The 27496-nt window shown below is 41.3% G+C and overlaps 1 protein-coding gene and 1 long non-coding RNA gene across 8 annotated transcripts in view; both read left to right on the forward strand.

Moving 5' to 3' along the window:
- The window catches only part of CDC42SE2 (CDC42 small effector 2), a 118575-nt gene that overhangs the window by 68879 nt on the left and 22200 nt on the right, over positions 1–27496 (forward strand). The gene's annotated exons all lie outside the window — the stretch shown is intronic.
- LOC123335129 lies at positions 23403–25065 on the forward strand. Its single transcript, XR_006553483.1, has 3 exons — positions 23403–23658; positions 24266–24294; positions 24430–25065. It is a non-coding gene; the product is annotated as an uncharacterized LOC123335129 (long non-coding RNA).

Below are 27496 nucleotides of genomic sequence, written 5' to 3' on the forward strand. Positions count from 1 at the left end.
TCTTCTGGAAATCACTCAGCCAGAGGATGAGGGCCTTGCAACAGCTGGGGAGTTGAGCACCAACAGTGGCGGCCCGCCCGTCTGCGGGTCTGCTCCTCTGTGATCAGAAGCGGAGATGTTTGGAGGACAGGCTCCTTTTTGCCCACCCTGGCTCCCCAGAGGTTGTGTGCGTGATGTGCAAAGACCACAGCTGTGGGAGGAGGGGAGCCCTGCTCTGCTCCTCTGCTGAGAGCTGACGCTGACTAAAACTAGCTGCAATTTACCTTTCAAGTTTTTCCCTGGAAGTTGCAAGCCTTAAAGAGACTCCAGAGTTCCAGAGTGGATACAGCAGAAACATAATGCCTGTACAGTGGTGGTGGGGGTACAGATTCCTACTGTTAACTGCTCCACCATCTTCCCTTTGACTCCTTTTGTAATGCTGTTTTTTACATTTAGTTCTTTGATCCATGAAGTATGGAGAGTTGCTTTGTGTGGGATGAGGTAGGGGTCTGACTGTTCTCTCATGTTAAGTCAGCTATCTAAAAACAGTTTATTAAATAGCCAGTCTTTTTATTAGTGATATGAAATGTCACCTTTATTATATACTACATTTTCATGTATTTAAAGAGACTACTCTTAAAATCTGTTCTGTTCTTTTGGTTACGTATGTTCACACCTGTGCCATTGCACCTGCTGCCGTTACTTAGTATGTAGCTCTTCTTAAACTGTTTTGATAAATCTTGTTTTTAAGATGGATTATGACATGGTTTTTTGCTGTGTTATCTTTTGTATTTTTTTCTTTGAATGAGATATGTCATGCATCTTTTAAATCATTTAGGTGTTTAGAATTGCATTGACTCTAGATGTAATTGGATGAGAATTGACATCTTTCGCATTTTGAGTAATTCCATTGAGAAGCATAGCATACATCTTCATTTATACAGACCTTTTCATGTTCTTTTAGTAAGTTAAAATTTTCATCATGTAAGTTTTGCATATTTCTTGCTCAGTTTTTTCTAGATTTTTTAAAATGAATTTTCCTTACTATTCTGAATGAAATTGTTTTGCTATTACATTTCCTAGTGGATTTTTTTTTTTACTATTTTGTAAGCAATTAATAATTTTTATACACCAATTTTTTATCCAGATACCATACTGAACACTTTATATTTCTTAAATTTCTCCATATAATGACATTTTGTTTGTCTTAATTCTCATATATAAACTTTTATCCCTATTGAAATATTTCTGCATTGGTTAGACCTCCAATATAATATTGAATAGTGTCAATGATGGCCGAACATTCTTGCTTCTCCTGACTTTCAATGAGAAAGGTTCAAATTTACTTAAGCATAAAATGAATATTTATTTCAGTAACCACGTTTACCTGTGCATTTGTTATTGTGTATAATTTATCATTTACAACTCATATTGCCAGTGATTGCATTTTCAGCAGTTTTGAAAGATTTTAGAATACTTGAATCCCATCACCGTACTGTTTGTACTATGCCTTGTAATTTTTGTTGAAAGTTGTTTGTGATAATATGCTGAGTAAAAGAAACTGAGGGAAACAGGCCTGTAGTGTTAGTTTTTGTATTTGTCTGTGTGGGGATTAGGCTTTGCTTATTCTTTGCTGCAGTTGTAGGCGTCCCAGGATAACATTTTCCATGGTGTCCTTGCTTTGGTGCCCTGTTGTCTTTGGTTTCCCTAGGACTTCTGTTTAAGTAAGGTCTGAGAGGTCCAGAGCTTTCGATGGTATTTCCCTGTATTTTCACACAGGAACACTGATGATGTACTGGTGAGATGTTGGAGACGGGAAGCATGATACACTGCCGTGGTTAGGTCTCAGTCTTTAGTGAGCCTGAGCCCCCTGGACTGCTACCTACACGAGTGCTTCTCAGTTTTGTTTCAGTTTTTTTTTACTCCTTAGTTGAGACAGACAGGCTGGAGGAGGCTGCAGTTGGACATTTCCCTTCCCCAAAGTTGGTTAGTTTCTGATATAACCCCAGTCAATTAGGAGCTGGCAAAATAGGTTTTTTTTGAGGGGATGCTTTGTTAAGAAGAGCAGGCAAATTTCCATAGTGCCAGATTGCAGAAGGGCATTATAAATTGCACTTCCCTGGTGGCTCAGTGGGAAAGAACCTGCCTGCCCATGCCAGAGATGTGGGTTTGATCCCTGGTCCAGGAAGATCCCCTGAAGGAGGAATGGCAACTCCCTCTAGTATTCTTGCCTGGAAGAGTTCCCATGGACAGAAGAGCTTGGTGGACTACAGTCCGTGGGGTTGTAAAGAGTCGGACACGACTGAAGTGACTGAACAGCAACAACAATTGTAAATTGCTGTGAGAACCCTACCTGGGGCCTGTGTGTGGCAGTGGTCTAGGTGTGGTTTTTTGGTGTGGTTTGAGTCAGAGTTCAGGCAAAGTATCAAACCTCTCCTGATCGCCTTTAGGTCACTGAGAATCTAGAGATTGGATTGGGTGAAGTATTAGTTACCTAAGATGACGCAAGTTAGCCTAAACCATAGTGGCTTAAAACAGACTTTTATTATCTCACAGATTCACTTAGTGTTAGTCGCTCAGTCTCATCCGACTCTTCGCTGCCCCGTGAACTGCAGCCTGCCGGGCTCCTCCGTCCATGGGATTTCCCAGGCAAGAGTACTGGAGTGGGTTGCTACTTCCTTGTCCATAACTAAGATGATGCAAGGTAACCTAAGCCGTGGTGGTTTGAAAGAGACGTTTATTATCTCGCAGGTTCTGTGGGTCAGGAAGCCAGGCAGTGTTCAGCCAAGTCCTCTGACTTAAGGCATCTTTGAGGTGACAGTTACAGCTGAGGCCGTAATTACCTCAGGGTCCAGTGCCGAGCGGACCTGCGCTCTCGGTTACTGAAGCAGTTATTGGCAGGGTTTAGTTCCTCGCTGAGTCCTGACAAGAGTCTCGGCTGGAATAAGGGCCTCGGTTCCTTGTTGGCTGGAGGCCTCCCTCAGTTAGTCGCCACACTGGTCTCGCCCCAGAACAGCTCACGGCGTGGTGACTGGCTTCCGCTAGCCTGAGGGAGAGGGCAGGCGAGGTGGACGTCAGAATCTCTGTGACTTGCCACCACTTTTTGCTGTACTCTGGCCTGTAGAATTAACTCGCAAAATCTAGTTCACACCCGAGGGAGGGGAGTAGACAAAGGCATGAATTCCAGGAGACGGGGATCACTGGGACCAACCTCACAGGCTGCCTACCACAGATTCCCTCCAAGGCCCCTCCCAGTGCTCACATTCTGTGAATGCTTCGCTCTCTCTCCCCCAGAAAGAGGCCACGCATTCCGTTTCCAGCCCCAACTTCAGAGACTCGCAGTCAAGTGCCGGGATAGCTATGACACAGTCTTTAACTGTAGCTAGCCAACGTGAAACATGTAGTCAAAGAGGAAAATCATCTTATCTAAAGGAGTTAGACTGTGAAAAGAAAGATGTTGAATTTGTTCTGTTTCAGTGGCGTATCTTCCATTACAGTACTCTCTGGATAGACAAAATACCCTTTTAGAGGAGACAGGGAAGATAGGCCTGTCTCTGTTCAGATAACATCAGAACCAAACACACTGAACCAGCGTATAGTGTTGTAGCTTATTTTAAAATGTCTGCCTTTCCCTCCTCTTGGCTGAAGGAGAAGGAGAGTTTTCTCTGGTACTCACTTTGAGAACATGCTAGAGTTCCTGGTGGTGAAACTCCCAGGAGCACGGGGGCCCTCCTAAGACAGGCCCCCCTAAACGCTCCAGCTGTCCGCACTCCTCACCCAGTAACTCCTCAGTTACAGTCTTAGGTTGTCCTGCACTGGTTTTGCATGACCTGGGGGTTTCCACTCTAGTCCATGGTGGTTTTCTGTACTGGCCTGTCTCTCCAGTTCTGGAGGCAGCGGTTGGTTCTGTGATCTCAGTTTTCTGAAGGACCTGAGAATTGTTGATTTTCAGTTCAACTTTTTGATCATGTGGATTGGCACGACATCTTCTAAGCCCCTTACATGTCAGACAGGAAATCACAAGTTCTATTTCCATATTTTTTAAGGTTGATTTGTTTATTGCCAGCATTCATAATGCATATAACATTCTGTTTTACAGGTACACTCAAACTAGAAAGGCATAGATTGGGAATTTTTAAAGAGTGGGAACATAAGACTTTAGACTTACAAGTACAGGACATTAGAAATACATTTTCTGATACACCAAGCATTTGCAGTTTGAGTGTTTCTGTGCACATATAACATGTCTGTATTGTGTTATTGTTTAATAATAGGTAGTTGTTTGAAATATTCCACATTTTTGACTTGCTGAGAAAAATGGCACAACACTGCACGGGGCCACATGGTTACTGTGGTGGAAAAACAGCTGGCTTGTTGGCATTAGGGAGAAACACTTAAAGGGTGCATTACTCATTTTGTGTGTGCTTACAGCCTACAAAAGCATACCTTGCAGCTCTAGTAGACAGTGTCAAGAGTGCCTTATTGAAAGCTGCTTGGTAATCTCTAAAGCTTCCTAAAGTCTGTACCAAAATTGAGTGCTATGTGCCGACTCTCCCACTCCTTTACCACCCCCTTCTCTTGAGCATTCCATGTGTGGAAAAGGAACAGCTCAGTATTGGGAAGAACTTAGAATGCATTTTTCTGAGTAGTAGCATAAGAATCATACTTTTCCTTCCTACTCTTTAGTTTTAGCACAGTATAGTACAGAATAAAATAGAGTCCCATTTTTTTGAGCCATGGTAATCTAAACCTTTAAATGTAGTGTAAATGCTGTGGTTGTTGCTGCTACGTATTGCTAAGGTAGGAATTTTTAAAAGGTTGCTGTTTTGCACCTTAATTTTTTTAAAAACAAGATCTGTCAGCTGTTTATAGGACTTCAGTGAATTTTTTACCTACTTCTTATTGTGCATTGAAATGCTAGTGGACTTTTTTACCAGCTCTATTTTTTTGAGTTATAATTGGTATACCCAAAAAACTGTGCATAATTAATGTATTCTGTCTGGTGAGTTTGAATGTATGTTTACACATGCTGCCATCACCACAGATCAGGTCAGATCAGTTGCTCAGTCGTGTCCGACTCTTTGCGACCCCATGAATCGCAGCACGCCAGGCCTCCCTGTCCATCACCAACTCCCGGAGTTCACCCAGACTCACGTCCATCGAGTCAGTGATGCCATCCAGCCATCTCATCCTCTGTTGTCCCCTTCTCCTCCTGCCCCCAATCCCTCCCAGCATCAGAGTCTTTTCCAATGAGTCAACTCTTTGCATGAGGTGGCCAAAGTACTGGAGTTTCAGCTTTAGCATCATTCCTTCCAAAGAAATCCCAGGGCTAATCTCCTTCAGAATGGACTGGTTGGATCTCCTTGCAGTCCAAGGGACTCACAAGAGTCTTCTCCAACACCACAGTTCAAAAGCATCAATTCTTCAGTGCTCAGCCTTCTTCACAGTCCAACTCTCACAATACATGACCACAAGAAAAACCATAGCCTTGAAGACAAACCTTGGTTGGCAAGGTAATGTCTCTGCTTTTGAATATGCTGTCAGGTTGGTCATAACTTTCCTTCCAGGAGGAAGCGTCTTTTAATTTCATGGCTGCAGTCACCATCTGCAGTGATTTTGGAGCCCAAAAAAATAAAGTCTGACACTGTTTCCACTGTTTCCCCATCTATTTCCCATAAAGTGATGGGACTGGATGCCATGATCTTCGTTTTCTGAATGTTGAGCTTTAAGCCAACTTTTCACTCTCCTCTTTCACCTTCATCAAGCGGCTTTTTAGGTCCTTTTCACTTTCTGCCATAAGGGTGGTGTCATCTGCATACCTGAGGTTATTGATATTTCTCCCGGCAATCTTGATTCCAGCTTGTGTTTCTTCCAGTCCAGAGTTTCTCATGATGTACTCTGCATATAAGTTAAATAAACAGGGTGACAATATACAGCCTTGACATACTCCTTTTCCTATTTGGAACCAGTCTGTTGTTCCATGTCCAGTTCTAACTGTTGCTTCCTGATCTGCATACAGATTTCTTAAGAGGCAGATCAGGTGGTCTGGTATTCCCATCTCTTTCAGAATTTCCCACAGTCTGTTGTGATCCACACAGTCAAAGGCTTTGGCATAGTCAATAAAGCAGAAATAGATGTTTTTCTGGAACTCTCTTGCTTTTTCCATGATCCAGCGGATGTGGGCAATTTGATCTCTGGTTCCTCTGCCTTTTCTAAAACCAGCTTGAACATCAGGAAGTTCACGGTTCACATATTGCTGAAGCCTGGCTTGGAGAATTTTGAGCATTACTTGACTAGCATGTGAGATGAGTGCAATTGTGTGGTAGTTTGAGCATTCTTTGGCATTGCCTTTCTTTGGGATTGGAATGAAAACGGACCTTTTCCAGTCCTGTGGCCACTGCTGAGTTTTCCAAATTTGCTTGCATATTGAGTGCAGCACTTTCACAGCATCATCTTTCAGGATTTGGAATAGCTCAACTGGAATTCTATCACCACAGTTAAGGTAATAAACTTCTGAGTTATCCTCCGAAACAATAAATATTGATTTACAACCTCCCCCCTTTCTACTCACATTACATACTTTCTCTATATAGTGTTTCCCCACACGGTACTGATGTTTTGTAGTGGTGTTTATCTCTGAAATGTGTTACTTTATTTGGACACCTATGCTAGTCATCATATTAACACCAATATTTCTCCAGCAAGCCAGGTTCTGGTGAAATAACAGTGAGCGAAACAGACATTATGACTTAATTCACTGTCATTCTAGTGGAGGAGTCTGTGATGTCAGGTAATGGTAAATGTTCTGTGGAAAAAGAAAGCAGAAGAAAAGATAGAGAAGGGGAAATGGGGGAGGGATTAAGAGTGTACAGGAAATACCTCTTTAATGAAATGATATTTAAGCTAAGATTTAAGGCACACAGTTAGGTAGGGAAGAGCGCTTCAGTCTGAGGGACTGAGAGTGCAAGAGTTCTGGAAGCACAGGGTTGTATGTATGAGAGGAATATCAAAGAGGGCGGAGTGGCTGTGAGCCAAGGCCGCAGTAGTGGGAAATGAGGTCAGAGATAGTGAAGGGCCAGGTCACGTATGGCCTTCCAGGCCATGGAAAGACTGGTTTTTATACTTGAGAAATGGGAAATCATTGGATGGTTTTGTTCTTTAAGCGAAGCGCATGTCCCTTCGCAGTGGTTTGAATGTTACTGTGTGCGCAGACGGAGAGGCTGCGCTGCCTGACGAGACTGCATCCTGCAGCCGCGCAGTACCGTCTCCTTCCTGTGCTGCCAGCCGGGGAGTCCTCCTCTGCCATCTGCAGTCGTGTGTCTAGCATGTTCTGAAATAAGATTGCTTATTTCCTGCAGTAACTTTTCTTACTTCCACTTTTATTGTTGTTTTGATGTGCAATTCTAATCCATAATAGTAGGGGTTGTGTATGTAAGTGATAAAGTGGTTACTGTCATTTAAAAAAAAAAAATGAACGGCACTGTTCTCTGTGTATTAGAGAGTCTGAGGTTTCTTCAAGGGAAATAGGTGAAGAGTTGGAGGGAGATGGGATGGGTCAGTAGACAGAGGCTGCTTGCAGACCTTAGACCGAGAGGAAGAGCCAGTAATAGTTCAATGAAAGGTGGCTAGAGGAAGCTTTCGGTAAGGGCATTCTGGAATTTCACAGGATTTATGCCAGGCAAGAGTGTTTGCTCGTGTGTGATGCATCTCCATCAGTACTGTGTGTTGATGACCCCAGATGGCATGACTCATGTAGAACTTCCTTTTTCAGGAATCACATTCCCAAACACCCTAAATGAAGTGTGAATTTGAATGATGCAGTGTCATTTTTCCCTTTTCTGAAAACGCAAATATGCATGCTCTTAATTTGTTTAACTAAAAAATCATGTAACTATAGTCCTCTCAAACCATTTAACAGATGAAGTTATGTAAATGAAAATTAAAAATCACGCTTATCAGTAGAGAAATGAAAAATATTCCTACTTTGTAGAAAGGCAGTGCAGAGGACTGACTCAAATGTCTTAACCATATGCTAAACCTGGAAATGAGGCAAGATTATCTCACCCACTGGAACTGTCTGTCCTGTCTCGGGAGCAGCTTCTGGACTTCCTCCTAGAGACAGTAAGCTGCTCTCAGATATGGTGGATGGTACTCCCTGTGTGCTCTCATAATACCTGTGGGGAAAGTGTGGATTTGTGTACATGAACTCTGAAGACAGACTAGAAAGGCTCTTGGCATGAGGTGCCCCTGTCCCGATCTGTGCCTAGAGCATGGTCAGGAAGTGCTTAGTTCGTGTCCCTAGCATTCCATGTGGATGCCAGCTGGAGACGCGCAGCAGCCCCGGCGGGTGAGAGGCGGGAGGAACATGGCAGCAGCAGGCCGTTTTGCTTAGAAGCTAGAAGGCTTTTATATTTGTTGATGTCGGAAAGGAAATTGTTTTCTTTAATGCTTTTATTAAGTTGATCTTGATTTAATTTCAGTTGGAGTTTTTTTTGATATATACATGAAAGTAAAGCAAGCTATTCCTTAGCAAGCCATGAGGTTGCTGCCATTTATCATTTCTTAAAAAGTGACATCAGCAAAAATAATAATTCAAAAGTAGACGGTAGTATACTCAACCTCATGCGCTCAGCTTCAGCAACATCAATTCTTATCTGATCAGTGCATCTACTTTGCCTTTTTTATATTTTGAAGTCAAATTCCAAGCATTATTTCATCTTATCTATAAATATCTATAGTTTTTATCTCAGATAATGACTTTTATTTAACATAACCACAGTACCATTATCACACCAAAAAATACTTTAAAATTTTCTTTTACTTATAAATGTACTATATAATAAATAGTTCAAAAGCAATTGTATTATGAATCAACCCAAGTCACAAAGTGGAGCATTGCCAACACCCCCAGAAGCCCCCAGCATTCTCATTTACATCTCTTCTCCAACGCCTGGAGGAGCTGCTGCTCTGCTGCTTAGGGTAATCATTTCCTTACTGTGTTTTACGATTTTACTGTTTGTGTGTGCCCTGAACACTATAGTTGGTTTACCTGTCTTAACTTTAAATGAGTGGTGTTGCACTGGATATAATTTTTTTTTAATATAATGATATATTTATAACAATATAATGTTTTCTTTAATTCAGTATTAAATTTAAAAGACTAATCTGTATTGAAGCCATTGCTGCTGCTGCGTCACTTCAGTTGTGTCCGACTCTGTGCGACCCCATAGACGGCAGCCCACCAGGCTCCCCCGTCCCTGGGATTCTCCAGGCAAGAACACTGGAGTGGGTTGCCATTTCCTTCTCCAGTGCGTGAAAAGTGTAAGTGAAGTCGCTCACGTTAGCTGAACTTAATTTCCTCTTCTCTAGAGTGTTCTGTTGTATGACTACACCATGTACATCCATATAGTCCTTCTGAAATTCTGAATTGTTACCAATATGGGGCTGTTATGAATGATGCTCTTTTGGGCCTTTGTGAATGTGTTGCCTGGTGAACACATGCTATAAGTTTCTCTAGAGTTTAAGGGGTGAAATTACTGTTTCTAAAGTCTTAAGGACACTAGCTTTTACCATGCAAGACACAATTGTTTTAAATGTTATTGTTGTTAATTCAGGTTGCTAAGTCATGTCCAGCTCTTTGTGACACCATGGACTGCAGCACGCCAGGCATCCCTGTCCTTCAGTATCTCCCAGAGTTTGCTCAAATTCATGTCCATTGAGTCACTGATGCCATCCAACTATCTCATCCTCTGTCGCCCCCTTCTCCTGCCGTCAGTTGTCCCATATCAGGATCTTTTCCAATGAGTTGGCTCTTTGCATCAGTTAGTCAAAGGATTGGAGCGTCAGCTTTAGCATCAGTTCTTCCAATGAATATTCAGGGTTGATTTCCTTTAGGATTGACTGGTTTGATCTCCTTGCAGTTCAAGGAACTCTCAAGAGTGTTCTCCAGCACAATTGAAAAGCATCAATTCTTTGACGCTCAGCCTTCTTTATGGTCCAACTCACACATCTGTACGTGACTACTGGAAAAACCAAAGCTTGGACTATGCAGACCTTTGTCACCAAAGTGATTTTTAATATGCTATCTAGGTTTGTCATAGCTTTCCTTCCAAGGAGCAAGCATCTTTTAATTTCGTGGCTGCAGTCACCTTCCTCAGTGATTTTGGAGCCCAAGAAAACAGCATCTGCCACTGTTTCTACTTTTTCTCTATCTATTTGTGTTAAAATGATGGGACCAGATGTCATGGTCTTTGTTTTTTGAATGTGGAGTTTTAAGCCAACTTTTTCACTCTCCTCTTTCACCCTCATCAAGAGGCTCTTTAGTTTCTCTTCACTTTCTGCCATTAGAGTGGTATCATCTGCATTTCTGAGGTTGTTGATATTTCTCCTGGTAATCTTAATTTCAGTTTATGATTCATCCAGCCTGGCATTTTGCATGATGTACCCTGCATGTAAGTTAAATAAGCAGGGTGTGACATATGACCTTGACGTATTCCTTTTCCCTTTTTGAAACTAGTCTGTTATTCTGTGTCTGGTTCTAACCTGCTTCTTGTCCTGCATACAGATTTCTCAGGAGACAGGTAAGGTGGTCTTATATTCCCATCTCTTGAAGGATTTTCCAGTTTGTTGTGATCCACTCAGTCAAAGGCTTTAGTGTGATCAGTGAAGCAGAAGTAGGTGTTTTTTGGGAATGCCTTTGCTTTCTCTGTGATACCCAGCAGATGTTGGCAATTTGATTTCTGGTTCCTCTGCCTTTTCTAAACGCAGCTTGTGTATCTGGAAGTTCTTGATTCATGTATTGTTGAAGCCTAGCTTGAAGGATTTTGAGCATTACCTTGCTAACATGTGAAATGACGGCAGTTGTACAGCAGTTTGAATATTCTCTGGCATTCCCTTTCTTTGGAACTTGGATGAAAACAACGCTTTTCCAGTCCTATGGAAAACGCCAATGCTGACATTTCCAAATTTGCTGGCATATTGAGTGCAGCACTTTAACAGCATCATCTTTTAGAATTTGAAATAGCTCAGCTGGAATTCCATCACCTCCACTAGCTTTGTGTATAGTAATGCTTGCTAAGGCCCACTAAACCTGACACTCCAGCATGTCTGGCTCTGGGTGAGTGGCCACACCGTCATCGTTACCCAGGTCATTAAGGACTCTCTGTATTCTTGCCACCTCTTCTTAATCTCCTTGCTTCTGTTTTAAATGTGGTTTTACCAAATTTCGTTCCTTCCAGTAGTTTGAGTGTACTAACCATTGTTCTGTAAACTCATCAAATGCATGGTATTTTCAGACTTTCAGTTTTTATCAGTCTGGGAGACGATGTTTAATCTTTCATTTTAATTTAATGAGAATGAAAAGTAACCTGATTTTTTTTTTTAAACTTCTAGTTGTGAGTTTCAGGATTATACACAAATCAGAGATTCCTTGAAATAAAAATCTCCAATCCAGCTCTTCCACACTGTCCCCTCTGCATATTGGTTTTATACCATGAGTTCTTTGAGAGTACAAAGAAAGACACATTTAGGTGACTTGAAGAGAGTAAGTCAAGATATTATGCCCTAGGAGCTTTCATTCTCATGTTTAGTTTCAAGTATGATTAAGCATTAGCCTGAGTGCGTTCTATTTACTCTGTTTCTAGTAACTATTATAGAAGTGCACTGAGAAACCACCAGGCGTGTCTGTCATCCTATGCACTAAATATTAGTGAAATTTAATTTTAAAAAAAGATGCAAAGTAAAAATAGAAGGTTAAGTCTTTTCCTCTAACATTACAACACTCCCAGGTGAGCATATTCACATATGAGACCATTGAATACAGAACAGTTCAGAACATGGAGCTCTGGAGTTGAGAAACAGGATTATTTTACCTTTACTGTGATAAAAATAATTATCACTGGGGGGAAAAATAGGAAAGAAACTCAAGGAAAGATTTTTTCGGGGAGTAGGAAGAGAAAAAAATATTGTGGTCAAATAGTTAAAAAAAAAAAAAAAATATATATATATATATATGTATGGTGGATAAGTCCTAACAATTTTTTTCTCTATGCTCATTACAAAATACTGTCTATATCTTCATAACGAAAATGTTCCTCATCTGTGAGGTCATGTTAAGTAGCTATTGTGAGCTCCTATGGAGAAGGTGATGGCACCCCACTCCAGTACTCTCGCCTGGAAAATCCCGTGGACGGAGAAGCCTGGTAGGCTGCAGCCCATGGGGTCGCGAAGAATCGGACATGACTGAAGCGACTTAGCAGCAGCAGCAGCAGTGAGCTCCTATGAACTGGCAGCTTATGTGAATGCTGAAACATTTCTTAAAAGATCTTTTGCAAATCATCTCACCATCTGAGAGATGGTTGTGTTTTTGTAGGAAACACTTTCTTCGGTACATGTTCTGTCATTTGTATAAATGCTGTGAAAGTCTGCATCTGTTCATAAGGCATTGAATTTTTAAAATGGCTAAAATTAAGGTTCTTCTGAAACATCAATAGCATGAACCTTTGCATTGTTTTGTTTTTTACTGATTATTGGGTTTTATAAACCTAGAAACAGCAAGGATAAAGAGGATTAAGCCTTTACTGTCCAGAGTTAGTGGTTTGGGTCCTGATTCTCACATGGCCTTGGTATATACAAATGGGATAGAAAGTTAAGGACCTCAATTGTATTATTTTTAAAATCAGAAGAAAAAAGAAAGAAAAGAAGTCAGTATCAGAGAGGTAAAGTCTAGGTAATAAACTGTTCATAGTTGTAGAAGAGTAAAATGTTTATGCAAACTTTATATAATTTATGATTAAAGAGGAATTAAAATTTAAGTAATTTCTGGGACCTAATATTATACTATAGTAATATTTTAGTAATTATCTGGGACATATTTATAAGTACCATATAAGACATTTTGAAAAGCACTTAATCTGTCCATCTGTGACATAAACACATAAAAACCATTCTGTTTTTCATCTTTCTCTGCTTTAAACATATTTATGACGGGTAGAAACTACTACAGATCAATCTTGTTAGCTCTTGTATGCAAGACAGATTCTAAGATCTCACCAAATAGCTCCTTTCAGTACTGAGTAAAGTTAGGTCTCTTATCACCTTTGTACATAGTAAAAATTCTTCTAATTTTTAGACATTTCCAGCACTCATGCTCCACTTAGTTTTGTGGAGTCGCCATTCTTTCAGTTGTTTGAAGAGCTATTTCAGTGCTTATGTCCCTCTGTTTTAACTGGTGGGACAACATTTGTTTTATTTTTGTGTGTTACTTTTTACTTGTTTTCATTTGTGAGTTGAGGATAATTTTTATAAAATTATAATCTTAAAAGCATATAGGCAAGTGTCTAGTCAAATGTGTTACACACAGATTTGGAAACTACTAAGAAGTGAACTAGTAGACTGAATTAAGGCTAGTGAATTAATGGGCAGAACCCTACAATTTTCAGACTAGTTTTTCACTAGTATGTGTTTCGATAAATTTGAAGTTATACACAACATTGGATATTTACTGTTCGACCTTGAGCAAATTAATTAAACCTCAGCAAATAGAAATATTCACACATACCTAATAGACTTCAGTATATTAAAGTAGATGTTGTATTTGTGACCCCATGGACTGTAGCCCACAAGGCTCCTCTTGTCCACGGGATTCTGTAGGCAGAAATACTGGAGTAGGTAGCCAAACCCTTCTCCAGAGAATCTTTCCTACCCAGGGATCCTTATCTCCTCCAGCATTGGCAGGCAGATTAAGTACTTAGCATAGTGCCTGCAGTTAAGTGCTCTTTTGTTTTTCTTAGTCTTTATTTATTTGGCCGCGTCAGGTCTTAGTTGAGGCAGGCAGGCTCTTTGTTGCGGTGTGCAGGCTCTAAGAACTGGGGTTCAGTAGCTGGGCGGCATTGGGCTTAGTTGCCCCCTGGCATATGGGCTCTTAGCTCCCTGACCCCAGGGATCAGAACCGCACCCCCTGCACTGGAAGGCAGATTCTTAACCCCAGACCATCAGGGAAGCCCCATTAGTGCTCTTTTTATGGACGTTGAATTGATGAATTGTAATTTGCTCTCATTTTAAATAATGGTTGGTTTTGTTTTGTTTAAATCTCCATTGGTTATTTTCAAGCACATTCTATCTGAAATGAGTGGGACCTTCAAAGTTTGAAAAATGGGCCTCTTTCTAGAAGTATTTTGGTTCGGTTTGGTTTTGTTACCAGGAGGGGAGATCCAGTTATGTAACAGAGAGAGGATATTGGACCAAACACATCCACATTCAGTCTTCTCCCTCCTGAAACTACACTTTGTATGACATTAAAGGAGTCTGAGGGCTTCCCTGGTGACTCAGGGGTAAAGCACCTGCCTGCCAACACAGGAGACGCAGGTCTGCTCCCTGGGTTGGGAAGACCCCCTGGAGAAGGAATGGCAACCTACTCCAGTATTCTTACCTAGGGAATTCCGAGGACAGAGGAGCGTGGCGGTCTACAGTCCACGGGGTAACAAAAAGTTGGACTTGATTTAGCGACTAAACAGTAGCAACAACAGAGGTGTCTAAAATACAAAATGGTATTCTTTTCCATAAGGAAAAGAACTCACGGAAAGCAGTAAGTATGAATGAAAGGTAATAAAACAGATGATAGACTGGGAATTTACAGAACGTAGCCACACCCAGTTGTCTGCAGAGAGGGATACCGACCAGAAGCAAACCAGAGGCTTTAACTGCCTAGTTCCTGCAAGGCCTGCATCTAGGTTTGAGCTGCCCAGGCTGGCCTGAAGCAGGTTCTTCCCTAGAGAACTGACTCTACAGAAAAGACCCAGTGATGTGTGTAGTTGTGGACTCCCCGAGGGAAAACTCCATTCACCATTATTTCATCTGTTGCTGATCACAACAGTCAGCATGCCTAGAGCCATGTATACTAACCCTCATGTGTGCAGCCCAGATAATCCTCAGGCTTGAGGAAAGCTAAAGGAGATTCACTGAAAGAACTGAGGAAATTGATGATACAGGAAATAAAGAAGAACTACAATGAAACTGTCAATATTCCTCAGATGATTGAGATGTTAGGCCCTTGAAACAAGAACAGTGTGCCTCCAAAGAAAGGGGTGGGGGTGAGAGAAAGAACAAATTCAGAGGAACACACAGTGTTTGGAAATGATTGATATAGCTGAAGTAAGCCTAGGAGAAGGACTAGAAGATAAATCTTTTTTTAAAAAGTAAAAAGTAGAAACAAAATTTAAAAAAAGAAATAGATGGAAAGTACAAGGGAAAGGTTAAGAAAATTAGATGATCAATCCTGAAAGTTCAGATCTGCCACAGAATTTCACAAAGTAGAAAACAGTCATTGAGGAGAATAAATTATCAAAGTAATAATACAGGAACATTACCCTGAAGTTAAAAAAAAAGCAGATGTTTTGGGCCTTTTTAAACGTCAGTTGAGTGAAAGATACTCATTCCATTTAGTGAAATTTCAGACTATATGGGTTAGTCATTTAGCATTTTAACCAGTTATACTGCAAGAAATTTGTGGATGGTGTTAAAACAATATGTTGGTTTCATAGGAAGTTAAGCAAATAAAAAGAAATTCAACACAAAACACAGTACAAGAAAAGTAATTATAGAACATTGCTTGACTTAATTGTGAACAATATTTACAAAAAGTTAATACAAGCATTTTATCTTCTTTTTCTATTTTACATATATGTTTGGGGGTGATTACATGACTGTTTTTGAAACATGAAGGTGTTTATTTTTGAGTAACTGTGTATGTGGTGGTGGAAAGAAAAGAGCAGTGGACCAGGGAGACTCCCAGACCTGCTTGGTTAGCTGTGGGTCCTTGGCAAGTGATATGCCCTCTCGGTACAGTATTGTCCTGCGGCTTGCAGTAACAGATTATCACAGGCTTAGTGGCGTGAACAACACGAATTTATTATCTTTACTTCCAGAGGTAAGAAGTCCAGTTTAGGTTTCACTGCTGTAATATCAGTGTATTACTCCACATTTTCTTTGTTCAGTATACAGTCATTTCCTGAAGTGAGCTCTTCTTGTTTAGTTGCTAAGTCATTTCTGACTCTCTTGCGACCCCCTGGACTATACCCCCAGGCTCCTCTGTCCGTGGGGTTTCCCAGTCAGGAATACTGGGAGTGGGTTGCCATTTCCTCAAACTTGTGTCCCCTGCCTTGGCAGGTGGGTTCTTTACCACTGAGCCACCAGGGAAGCCCTACTACACATGAAACTGTAACTCAGATTGGGACTTGAACCAGGGTCTCCAGCCTGGCCAAAACCCATGGTCTTCGACTGAGATCACACACCTGATTCAGGACTTAATGAAGCTGAGGTTCTTGGTTGTCTCATCGCAGAAATAATTCAGTAAGAAACAAAGTGATAGGTAAAAAATGGATTTATTTAGTGAGAAACATACTCCACCAACAGAGTGTGGGCCGTCTCGGAAGGTGAGAACAGCCCCGACATACTGCGTGGTTAGTTATTATGGGTTGGTGTGGGAGGATTATTCCCCCTGTTTCAGGGAGGCAGGGTAGCGGGGATTTCCAGGAATTGGACCACTGCCCACTTTGACTCGCCTCGGAACTGTCACGACATAGGGCGTCAGTTAGCTTGCTGACGCGTCACAGCGAGCATGCACTGAGGCTCAAGGTCGAGTGAAAGCTGACTCATCGGCCATTCTGCACCTGTTTGGTTCTAATCAGTGTATGTCGTGTCCTCAGGCTTATCATTCTTCTGATGTGTGTGCCCTGCCCTCTTCCCTCCTATTGCGAGCGCGTGTGCACGCTCACACACCACCCCCCCCCCACCATAAACATATGCACACATGTGCAGGAACAGCCTCAGGTGGACGTGTGGTAGCAGAAACTAGTGTAAAGACTTTAGCACTCTTGAGATTGAGAAATATATCACTGGTACCTAGAAAAGCTATTTCAGGCTTGTTTTCAAGCCTGTTTTGTGTTTCCGCTTTCATACTTGCAGTGTGTGGCTTAAACCAGACCCTCACTGAAGAGAAAAGGAGATCACTGTGTTCACTTGAGGTTTCTCACAGAGAGAGGAGAACAGCTAATTCCTTCAGTTTTGCATTTAGCAGTTCTGCCCTTGAAAAGATCTCTGTAAACTTGCTTTGAGATTCCCTATAAAAAACAAATATGGGGGCCTCCTGTGAACTTCTCATCTGTTACCAGCTTTGAAATTTACACCAGGTGGGAAAAGGCTGTTTCTCTGCTCAAGTCTAAAGGGCCAGATGAAGACAGCACTGTGCTTAGGACTGAATTTCAGCTGCGTCACCAGCAGCCCGCCTGTGTGTAACTCTTTGCAGTATGAAATCCCTTGCCTTTCTGTACCTTGACTTAGGTCTCAGTCCCTGTTTGTAACGCTAGCTGGGTGCTTGGATTTCTCTGTGGTGATTGATGACATGGCTCTCATTTTCTGTAGAATTGGCTCTCACATAAGCCTCTTCACCTGAGGACCACTGCCGGCGTTCCAGTGGTGCACGCACTCTGGAAACCAGAGAAGTAGAATTGTCATTTATTATTCCCAGAGTGTATCTTCATCCAGTACAAGTCGGCATACTGAAAAGGTTTATTACTTTCTGAAATTTTGGCAGATTTTTTTCCTTCAATCCTTGCAGTCTACTCCTTGCTTCTCTCCATTTTTCTTACTTATCAAGGATCAGTACTAATTCTGACATATTAATTAGAGATTTTTGGTTGTGATCTTAGAAACCAAACTCCCATAGGTGGTATTGTCAGTGCATAGACTACCCACAGGAAAGCTGGATCTGGCTACTTAAACGTTTGTTTTAGAAAAAGAAACATTTGTTTAATAAGCATCCCCAAGACCTGGGGCATCTCAATGCTCTTTCTTGATTCTTTGCACATTGGCTTCTTACTTTCTGACGAGAGGTGGGTGTTCTTTTTTCCATGGTTGCCCTCAGCTCCAGCTTCATCATCTCATTTTAACCACCATGAGGAGGAAAGGGCATCTCCCTGCTGTATAGTCCTTCCCGGGGAAGGATTCTGGCCGAGGCTGTGTCCTGTGCATACACCATGGTCATGGTTGTGGACTACTCTGGTTGACACCCTATCAGAATCATATGGTTGGAGTCAGGAAGAGGTGATTTCTCCAAAGGAAAGGAAGAGGGTTGTTGCTTCCAGAACAAAGTATGCAGAAAGAAATGGCGTATGTCCACAATAAAGACTGATGCCTATTTAGCAGGATAGAAATAAAATGTCACTTTGTTGGTCTGAATATCTATTAACTAGCCTGGTAAATAGAGTATATAGGGGACTGGAATGCAAAAGTAGCAAGTGAAACACCTGGAGCAACAGGCAGTTTGGCCTTGGAGTACAGAATGAAACAGGGCAAAGGCTAATAGAGTTCTGCCAAGAGAACGCACTGGTCATAGCAACACCCTCTTCCAACAACACAGGAGAAGACTCTACACATGGACATCACCAGATGGTTGACACCGAAATCAGATTGATAATATTCTTTGCAGCCAAAGATGGAGAAGCTATACAGTCAGCAAAAACAAGACCGGGAGCTGACTGTGGCTCGGATCATGAACTCCTTATTGCCAAATTCAGACTGAAATTGAAGAAAGTGGAGAAAATCACTAGACCATTCAGGTATGACCTAAATCAAATCCCTTATGACTATACAGTGGAAGTGAGAAATAGATTTAAGGGACTAGGTCTGATAGATTGCCTGATGAACTATGGATGGAGGTTTGTCACATTGTACAGGAGACAGGAATCAAGACCATCCCCAAGAAAAATGCAAAAAAGCAAAGTGGCTGTCTGAGGAGGCCTTACAAATAGCTGTGGAAAGAAGAGAAGCAAAAAGCAAAGGAGAAAAGGAAAGATACACACATCTGAATGCAGAGTTCCAAAGAATAGCAAGAAGAGATAAGAAAGCCTTCTTCAGCGATCAGTGCAAAGAAATAGAGGAAAACAACAGAATGGGAAAGACTAGTAGATCTCTTCAAGAAAATTAGAGATACCAAGGCAACATTTCATGCAAAGATGGGCTCCATAAAGGACAGAAATGGTATGGACCTAACAGAAGCAGAAGATATTAAGAGGTGGCAAGAATACACAGAAGAACTGTGCAAAAAGATCTTCACGACTTGGATAATCACGATGGTGTGATCACTGACCTAGAGCCAGACATCCTGGAATGTGAAGTCAAGCGGGCCTTAGGAAGCATCACTAGGAACAAAGCTAGTGGAGGTGATGGAATTCCAGTTGAGCTATTTCAAATCCTGAAAGATGACGCTGTGAAAGTGCTGCACTCAATATGCCAGCAAATCTGGAAAACTCAGTAGTGGCCACAGGACTGGAAAAGGTCAGTTTTCATTCCAGTCCCAAAGAAAGGCAATGCCAGAGAATGCTCAAACTACTGCACAATTGCACTCATCTCACACGCTAAAGTAATGCTCAAAATTCTCCAAGCCAGGCTTCAGCAATACATGAACCGTGAACTTCCAGATGTTCATGCTGATTTTAGAAAAGGCAGAGGAACCAGAGATCAAATTGCCAACATCCACTGGATCATCGAAAAAGCAAGAGAGTTCCAGAAAAACATCTATTTCTGCTTTATTGATTATGCCAAAGCCTTTGACTGTGTGGATCACAATAAACTGTGGAAAATTCTGAAAGACATGGGCATACCAGACCACCTGACCTGCCTCTTGAGAAACCTGTATGCAGGTCAGGAAGCAACAGTTAGAACTGGCCATGGAACAACGGACTGGTTCCAAATAGGAAAAGGAGTACATCAAGGCTGTATATTGTCACCCTGCTTATTTAACTTCTATGCAGAGTACATCATGAGAAATGCTAGGCTGGAAGCATGAGGAAGCACAAGCTGGAATCAAGATTGCCAGGAGAAATATTGATAACCTCAGATAGATATGCGGATGACACCACCCTTATGGCAGAAAGTGAAGAAGAACTAAAGAGCCTCTTGATGAAAGTGAAAGAGGAGAGTGGAAGAGTTGGCCTAAAACTCAACATTCAGAAAGCTAAGATCAAGGCATCTGGTCCCATCACTTTATGGGAAGTAGATGGAGAAACAGTGGAAACAGTGGCTGACTATTTTTCTGGGCTCCAAAATCACTGCAGATGGTGACTGCAGCCATGAAATTAAAAGACACTTACTCCTTGGAAGGAAAGTTATGACCAACCTAGATAGCATATTGAAAAGCAGAGACATTACTTTGCCAACAAAGGTCCGTCTAGTCAAGGCTATGGTTTTTCCTGTGGTCATGTATGGATGTGAGAGTTGGACTGTGAAGAAAGCTGAGCGCTGAAGAATTGATGTTTTTGAACTGTGGTGCTGGAGAAGACTCTTTAGAGTCCCTTGGACTGCAAGGAGATCCGACCAGTCCATCCTAAGGGAGCTCAGTCCTGGGTGTTCATTGGAAGCACTGATCCTGAAGCTGAAATTCCAATACTTTGGCCACCTAATGCGAAGAGCTGACTTATTGGAAAAGACCCTGATGCTGGGAAAGATTGAGGGCAGGAGGAGAAGGGGACAACAGAGGATAAGATGGCTGGATGGCATCACTGACTCGATGGACGTGAGTCTGAGTGAACTCCGGGAGTTGGTGATGGACAGGGAGGCCTGGCGTGCTGCGATTCATGGAGTCACAAAGAGTCGGACGCGACTGAACTGAACAGACCTCTGGTAAAATGTTATAGTGAAAGTGAAAGTTGCTCAGTCATGTCTGACACTTTGCAACCCCACGGACTATACAGTCCATGGAATTCTCCAGGGCGGAGCACTGGAGTGTGTAGCCTTTCCCTTCTCCAGGGAATCTTCCCAACCCAGGTCTCCCACATTGCAGGCAGATTCTTTACCAACTGAGCCACAAGGGAAGCCAAAAATGTTACAAAGCTGCTTCAAATCCTTTAAGAACAGTTAAAAAATTTAATCATTGTAGCTCTAGAATACCCTAAGCTATTGTTTAGGTGTAAAAAATAAACTGAGAAGTTAATCCAAATCAGTAAAATAAATTAAAAACTAAGGATATGAGAATTATACAAACAGCTTTAAGAAACAACAGTTTTGAATGTCAAAAACTTGAGCATCTTTAGCAAATGCTGAAGTAAACATGTATAGAATTGTTGTTCGGTTCTAAGTTGTGTCCGACTCTTCCTGACCCCATGAGCTGCAGCATGCCAAGCTTTCCTGTCCTTCACCATGTCCCAGAGTTTGCTCAAGCTCATGTCCTTATGTCAGTGATGCCATCCAACCATCTCATCCTCTGTCGTCCCCTTCTCCTCCTGCCTTCAGTCTTGCCCAGCAGCGGGGTCTTTTCCAGTGAGTTGGCTTTTCACATCATGTGGCCTAAGTATTGGAGGTTCAGCTTCAGTATGAATACTCAGGGTTGTTTTCCTTTAGGATTGATTAGTTTAGTCTCTTTGCTGTCCAAAGGACTTTCCAACACCTTTCAACACAAGTTGAAAGCATCAGTTTTTTGACGCTCAGCCTTCTTTATGGTCGAAATCTCACATCCATCTATGACCGCTGGGAACACCATAACTTTGACGATACTCACCTTTGTTGGCAAAGGTATCTCTGCTTTTTAATATGCGTTCTAGGTTTGTCATAATTTTTCTTCCAAGGGGCAGCCCTCTTCTGTTTTCATGGCTGCAGTCACCAAAGTGAAAAAGTAAAAGAAGGCTATATTCCATGCTGGTTATGTACACCTTCATCAGGATTCTAGTTAAGCTAAGGTCTGTAAGCAGTTACTTCAGTTATCTTTTGGCTTCTGTGCCCTATTAAGTAAACTTGATATAATGAGCAAAAAGTAAGGTAGAGGCCTATATCAAGCAGTTTATTCACATGGTTTTCATCCTCTCCCCCAAATCATAACCACTATATGTCATTTTGAACACTCTATCAGAGCTCATCAAATATTAATAGGTAATAAAATCCTCTGTCAATCATTTATTTTTGTATATTTTAAAGTCATGGTAATGCTATCTTTTCCCCACAGTTACTCTATTGTATCTAATGGTTTTTGAATTTTCTTCCTCTGTTACAATGTATTTTGCTCACTATTTGTAGAGTATAAGATAATGTGTTTTATATATTGCCTCCCGTGTTCATCAGACTTGGCATGAACTTGGAGTTCGTGGACACAGATAGGAGATAGTGAGTTTAGTAACTCACATCATCACTGATACTTGTAAATAGATATATGAACTCTATAATCATCTTGGTATGCTTAAGACTTACCCAGTCATTACTGGAATAAAACCGTGACTCACACTTGTGGTGTGTTTGTAGAAATCTTGGTAGAGTCCAGAGGTAAGGAATGAAAATGGTGAGAAGTAGGTCATATGAGGGCGATGGAGCTAAAGTTTATTTCACTACTTCCGATCTGTAATAGGACAAGGTCCCCACATTCCAGTTTTACTGAAGTGATTAACATGTAGCATTGTGTTTGTTTAAAGCGCACAACAGAATGATTTGGTACATGAATATATTGTGAGATGCTTACCACAGTAAATCCAGTTGACACTCAGCACCTCATATAAATTCTTTTTACTTTTTATGACAACTTTTAAGATTTATTCTTAGCAACAGTCAAATATACAAGACAGTATTGCTAATTATAGTCCCTGTGCTGTACTTTATATCCCCAGAACTTACAACTGGGAGTTGTACCTTTTGGCCCCTTTAACCCATTTCTGCCACTCCACCCCCACCCCGGCTCTAACCTCCTGCCTCTGGCCACCACTGGTCTGTTCTCTGTTTCTGCATTAGTTTTTTTTTTTTTTTTTTTTCCAGAATTCAGATAGCAGTGAGATTGCACAGTACTCATTTTTTATTTCTAACTTAATTTCACTTAGCATCATGGCCTCCAGTTTCATCAGTGTTGTTATGAGTGGCAGTTCTTCCATCTTTTGTTTTATGACTGAATAAAATTCCATTGGTACCAAAAATTTCCAAAATTTCATTTTTTGGTACCAAATTAAAAAAAAAATCATTGCCAGGAGTGATGTCAAGGAACTTATTCCTGGTTTCTTCTAGAGTTTTATGTTTTCAGGTCTTGCATTCAAGTATTTACTCCATCTTGAATAGATTTTTGGATGTAGTGTAAGGTATTGGTCCAGTTGGATTCTTTTGTATGTGGCTGTTCAGTTTTCCCAGCACCATTTATTGAAGAGACTATCTTTTCCATTGTTCCGTTACCCCGTTCATAATTTGCTTATGAGTTCTATCAGTTCTTTGGTGGAGTCTTTAGGGTTTTCTGTATATAATATCTGGAGAAGGCGATGGCACCCCACTCCAGTACTCTTGCCTGGAAAATCCCATGGATGGAGGAGCCTGGTAGGCTGCAGTCTATGGGGTTGCTGAGGGTCGGACACGACTGAGCGATTTCACTTTCACTTTTCACTTTCATACATTGGAGAAGGAAATGGCAACCCACTCCAGTGTTCTTGCCTGGAGAATCCCAGGGACGGGGGAGCCTGGTGGGCTGCCGTCTCTGGGGTCGCACAGAGTCAGACACGACTGAAGCGACTTAGCAGCAGCAGTAGCGGTAGCAGGAAGTTACTAATTTCTTCTGGGTTGTCCAGTTTTTTGGCATGAAATTGTTCTTAGTAATCTTTGTGATTCTTTGTATTTCTATGGTTTCAGTTGTAATGTCTCCTCTTTTGTAACTTAATTCTATTTTTGGTAAGTTTAAAGAGTTTCTTCCCTATTTTCAAAAGTAGCTCTTTGTTTTGCTAATCTTTTCTATTGCCTTTTTATTTTTCATTTATTTCCTCTCATTTTCTTCCTTCTCCTAACTTTGGGCTTTATTCTTTCTCTAACTACTTGAGGTATGTGTGTGTGTGTTAGTTGCTCAGTCGTGTCCGACTCTTTGAGACCTCATGGACTGTAGCCCACCAGGCTCCTCTGTCCATGGAATTCTCTAGGCAGGAATACTGGAATGGGTTCCATTCTCTTCTCCAGGGGATCTTCCCAACTCAGGGATTGAACCCTGGTCTCCTAAATTGCAGGCAGTTTCTTTTCCATCTGAGCTACCAGGGAAGTGGCTCAGCTGGTAAAGAATCCACCTGCAGTACAGGAGACCTGGGTTCGATCCCTGGGTTGGGAAGATCCCCTGGAGAAGGGAACGGCTACCCGCTCCAGTATTCTGACCTGGAGAATTCCATGGACTGTGTATTTCATGGGGTCTCAAAGAGTGGGACAGGACTGAGCGACTTGAGGTATAAAGTTAGACTGTTTATTTGAGTTCTGATGTTGTTAACATAGTTGTTTCTGTGAACTTTTTTCTTAGTCCTGCTTTTGCTGCATCCCAGAAGATTGGTATGTAATATATCCATTTTTGTCTCAAAATGTTTTTTGATTTCCCTTGGAAAAGTTTTTGAAAAATGTATTTTGTTTTTGACTTTGCTGGACTTTCCTTGCTGCACGTGGGCTTTTTCTGGTTGTGGTGAGCAGGCCTCTCATTGTGGCGGCTTCTCTCGTGGCGCACCAGCTCCAGGTGCCTGGGCTTTGGTGGTTGTGGTGCGTGGGTTCCGTTGCCTTGCACCGTGTGGGGTCTGCCGGGACCAGGATCCAGCCTGTGTCACCTGCGTTGGCAGGCACCGCCTGGTAAGGCCCTTGATTTCTCTCTTAATTTTTTCTGTGACCTATTGGTTTGTCAGTAGTATGTTAAGTGAGTTTTCCACTTTTTTTCTTGTAATTGATTTCTCATTTCATATTTTCATGGTCAGATAAAAATGCTTGATATGACCTCAGTCTTTTTAATTTATTAATACTTGAACTGCGACTTAACATATGATGTATCCTGTAGACTGATCATGTGTACTTGAGAAGAATATGTATTCTGTTACTGTTGCATGAAGTGTTCTGTAGCATGTTCTGAGAATGTCTGTGGAGTCCATCGGATCTGAAGGGTCATTAAGCCCAGTGTTTCCTGGTTGGTTTTCTGCCTAGATGATCTATCTATATTTGAACGTGGGTTATTGAAGTCTCCTGCTATTATTGAATTGCTGTTTCTCCTTCAGGTCTGTAATACTAGCTTTATATATGTTAGGTGCTTCCATGTTTGGTGCATAAATATTTACAAGTATTGTGTCCTCTTGCTGGAGTGACTCCTTTTAATGACCTTCTTTGTCTCTTATTACAATCTTACCTGTTTTGTTTGATGTAAGCACACCTATCCCTGCTTTCTTTTGGTTTTTATTTGAACAAAATACCTTTTTCTCTTCTCACTTTCCCTCTGTATCCTTAAAGCTGAAGTGCTCTTGTTGTTCGTATATAGCTGAGTCTTGTGGTTTCTATTTTATTCAGCTACTCTGTGTCTGTTGACAGGAATGTTTAGTTCATTTACATTTAAAGTAATTATAGGCATGAACTTAGTATTACCATTTTGTTCTTTTCTGGTTGTTTTATAACTCTTGTTTCTTCTGTTTCTGTTTCTCTTCCTTTGTGATTTGATTATTTTTTTTATAGTGCTGTGGTATAGATTCATTCTATCTCTCTTGTGTATATCCATTGTAGGGTTTTGTTTTTGGTTTGTGGTTATGTTGAGGCTTATGTAAGGCATCTTTCATATATCACAGTCTGTTTTAAGCAGGTGGCAACTTTAGACTGAATGCATCCTAAAGCTTAATATTTTTTTCTTCCCATTTTATATTTTTGATGTCATTATTTACATATTTTTTACCTTGCATAATGTTTTAAAAATGATAGTTCTGGTTCTTTTTATTAATTTTGTCTTCTAATATCTATACTAGATTTATATGTATTTATAAGTATAAATTATTGGTTTATCCACCATCATTAATTGTGTATTTACCTTTATCAGTGATAATCACACATTAATATGCTTTTCTGTTAGTACCTATCATTCTTTTGTTTCAGCTTTAACAACTCCCTGTAACTTCTTTTTGTCTATTCTAATGATGATGAATTTCTGCAACTTTTGCTTGTCTGTAAAATTCTTTGTCTCTTCCACTTCTGAAGGACAGGCTTGCTGGTAGAATAGTCTTGGTTAACGGTTTTTTGTTTTTTTTCTTTTAACACCTAAAATATACCTTCCCACTCAATTCTCCAACATTTCTATAAGGGGTAGAGGATTACTTTATATGTAACAAGTTGCTTTTTAAAGATAATTTTTTGGGGGGTTCTTACTCCTTGTGTGTGTACCTGTATGTCTTTCAGGTTTGGCAGTTTAACTGTAATGTATCTCAGTGTGGGTCTTTTTATATTAATTTATTTGCAGCTCTCTGGGTTTCCTGCATCTGGACATCTGTCTCTTTCACCAAGGTTGTAGATGTTTCAGCCAGTATTCTTCAGATAAGCTTTCTGCCTTTGACTCTCTGTCTTCTTCTGGCACCATATAACGTACACATTGGTCTGCTAGATTTTGTCTCTTGTTCATTAATCTGTCTTCACTTTTGTTTCTTTATTTTTTTCTCCTGTCAAATTCCACTGCACTGTCTTTGAGTTTGCTGATCCGTTCTTTCACATGAGCTTGTCTTTTGCTGAACCCTTCTGTTGAATTTTTCAATTTAGTAATTGTGTTCTTTCAGCTTTGTGATTTCTGTTTGGTACTTACATTTTCTGTTGCTGTTAAAATTCTCACTCGTTTCCGGTATTGCCCTCATGGTGTCAGTCAGCATCTTTATGACTTTCATTTTGAATTCATTATCAGGTAAGTCATTTATCTCCATTTTGTGAAGGTCTGTTTTCAGGCTTTATTTTGTTCTTTTTTGGGGCCACGTTTCTTCATTTTCCTGGACACTCTCTGTTGGTTTCTTCTGTGTGTTAATACGCCGCCTCTTCCAGGTGTGATGTGCTGGCCACGTGCAGGGGTTGAACATTATCTTCAGCCTGGTCCAAGTTCTTGGTTGGCTCTCAAACCTAGTGATTGTCCACAGCCACATTCTTTGTTGCTGAGGGTGTGCCAAAACCTGTCAGTGCTCAGAGGGGAGGATCTCAGGCAGCACCTTGCAGTCACCTGGATGCAGGCCGACTGGAAGTCAGACGCTCAGGCAGCATCTCTGAGCTACGCAAGTAGACCCCTTTCACAGAAAAGCGGGGAGCTAGGTATCTCTGTCTGTTCCCTATGCACTGAGGCGTTGCGGTGATAGCTAGGAAAGAATTAGTCGATTGCTTTTATGTTCCGGGACCCATGACCTGGAGCCCAGCTGGCCACCACAGCGAGGCAATCAAAAAGTGTGTCCCCTGGGAGACACTAGGGGACCTGGAACAGGCAAGAGGAAAGTGGAGATGGTGCCCACTGGCCTCGTTTCTGAGCAGTATCTTAGTCTGTCTGTGTGTGCTAAATTAGAAGCTTGACCCTCAGGTAGCAGCTTTTAAAGTATGCAAATAGACCTCTCCTCGGAAAGACTCGGGAGAGGGGCATGCCTGACTGCTGCCTGTGCCCTGAGCCCTTTGGAGTTCGCAGGTTCAGAAGCCTTTCTTTGTTTGCTGCAGTGAATAGGCTCTTCTTTTTGATGAAAACTATGGATTAAAACACATTCTTTGGTGGCTAGGT

Source organism: Bubalus bubalis, chromosome 9, assembly GCF_019923935.1.
Source record: "Bubalus bubalis isolate 160015118507 breed Murrah chromosome 9, NDDB_SH_1, whole genome shotgun sequence".
Taxonomy (NCBI): domain Eukaryota; kingdom Metazoa; phylum Chordata; class Mammalia; order Artiodactyla; family Bovidae; genus Bubalus; species Bubalus bubalis.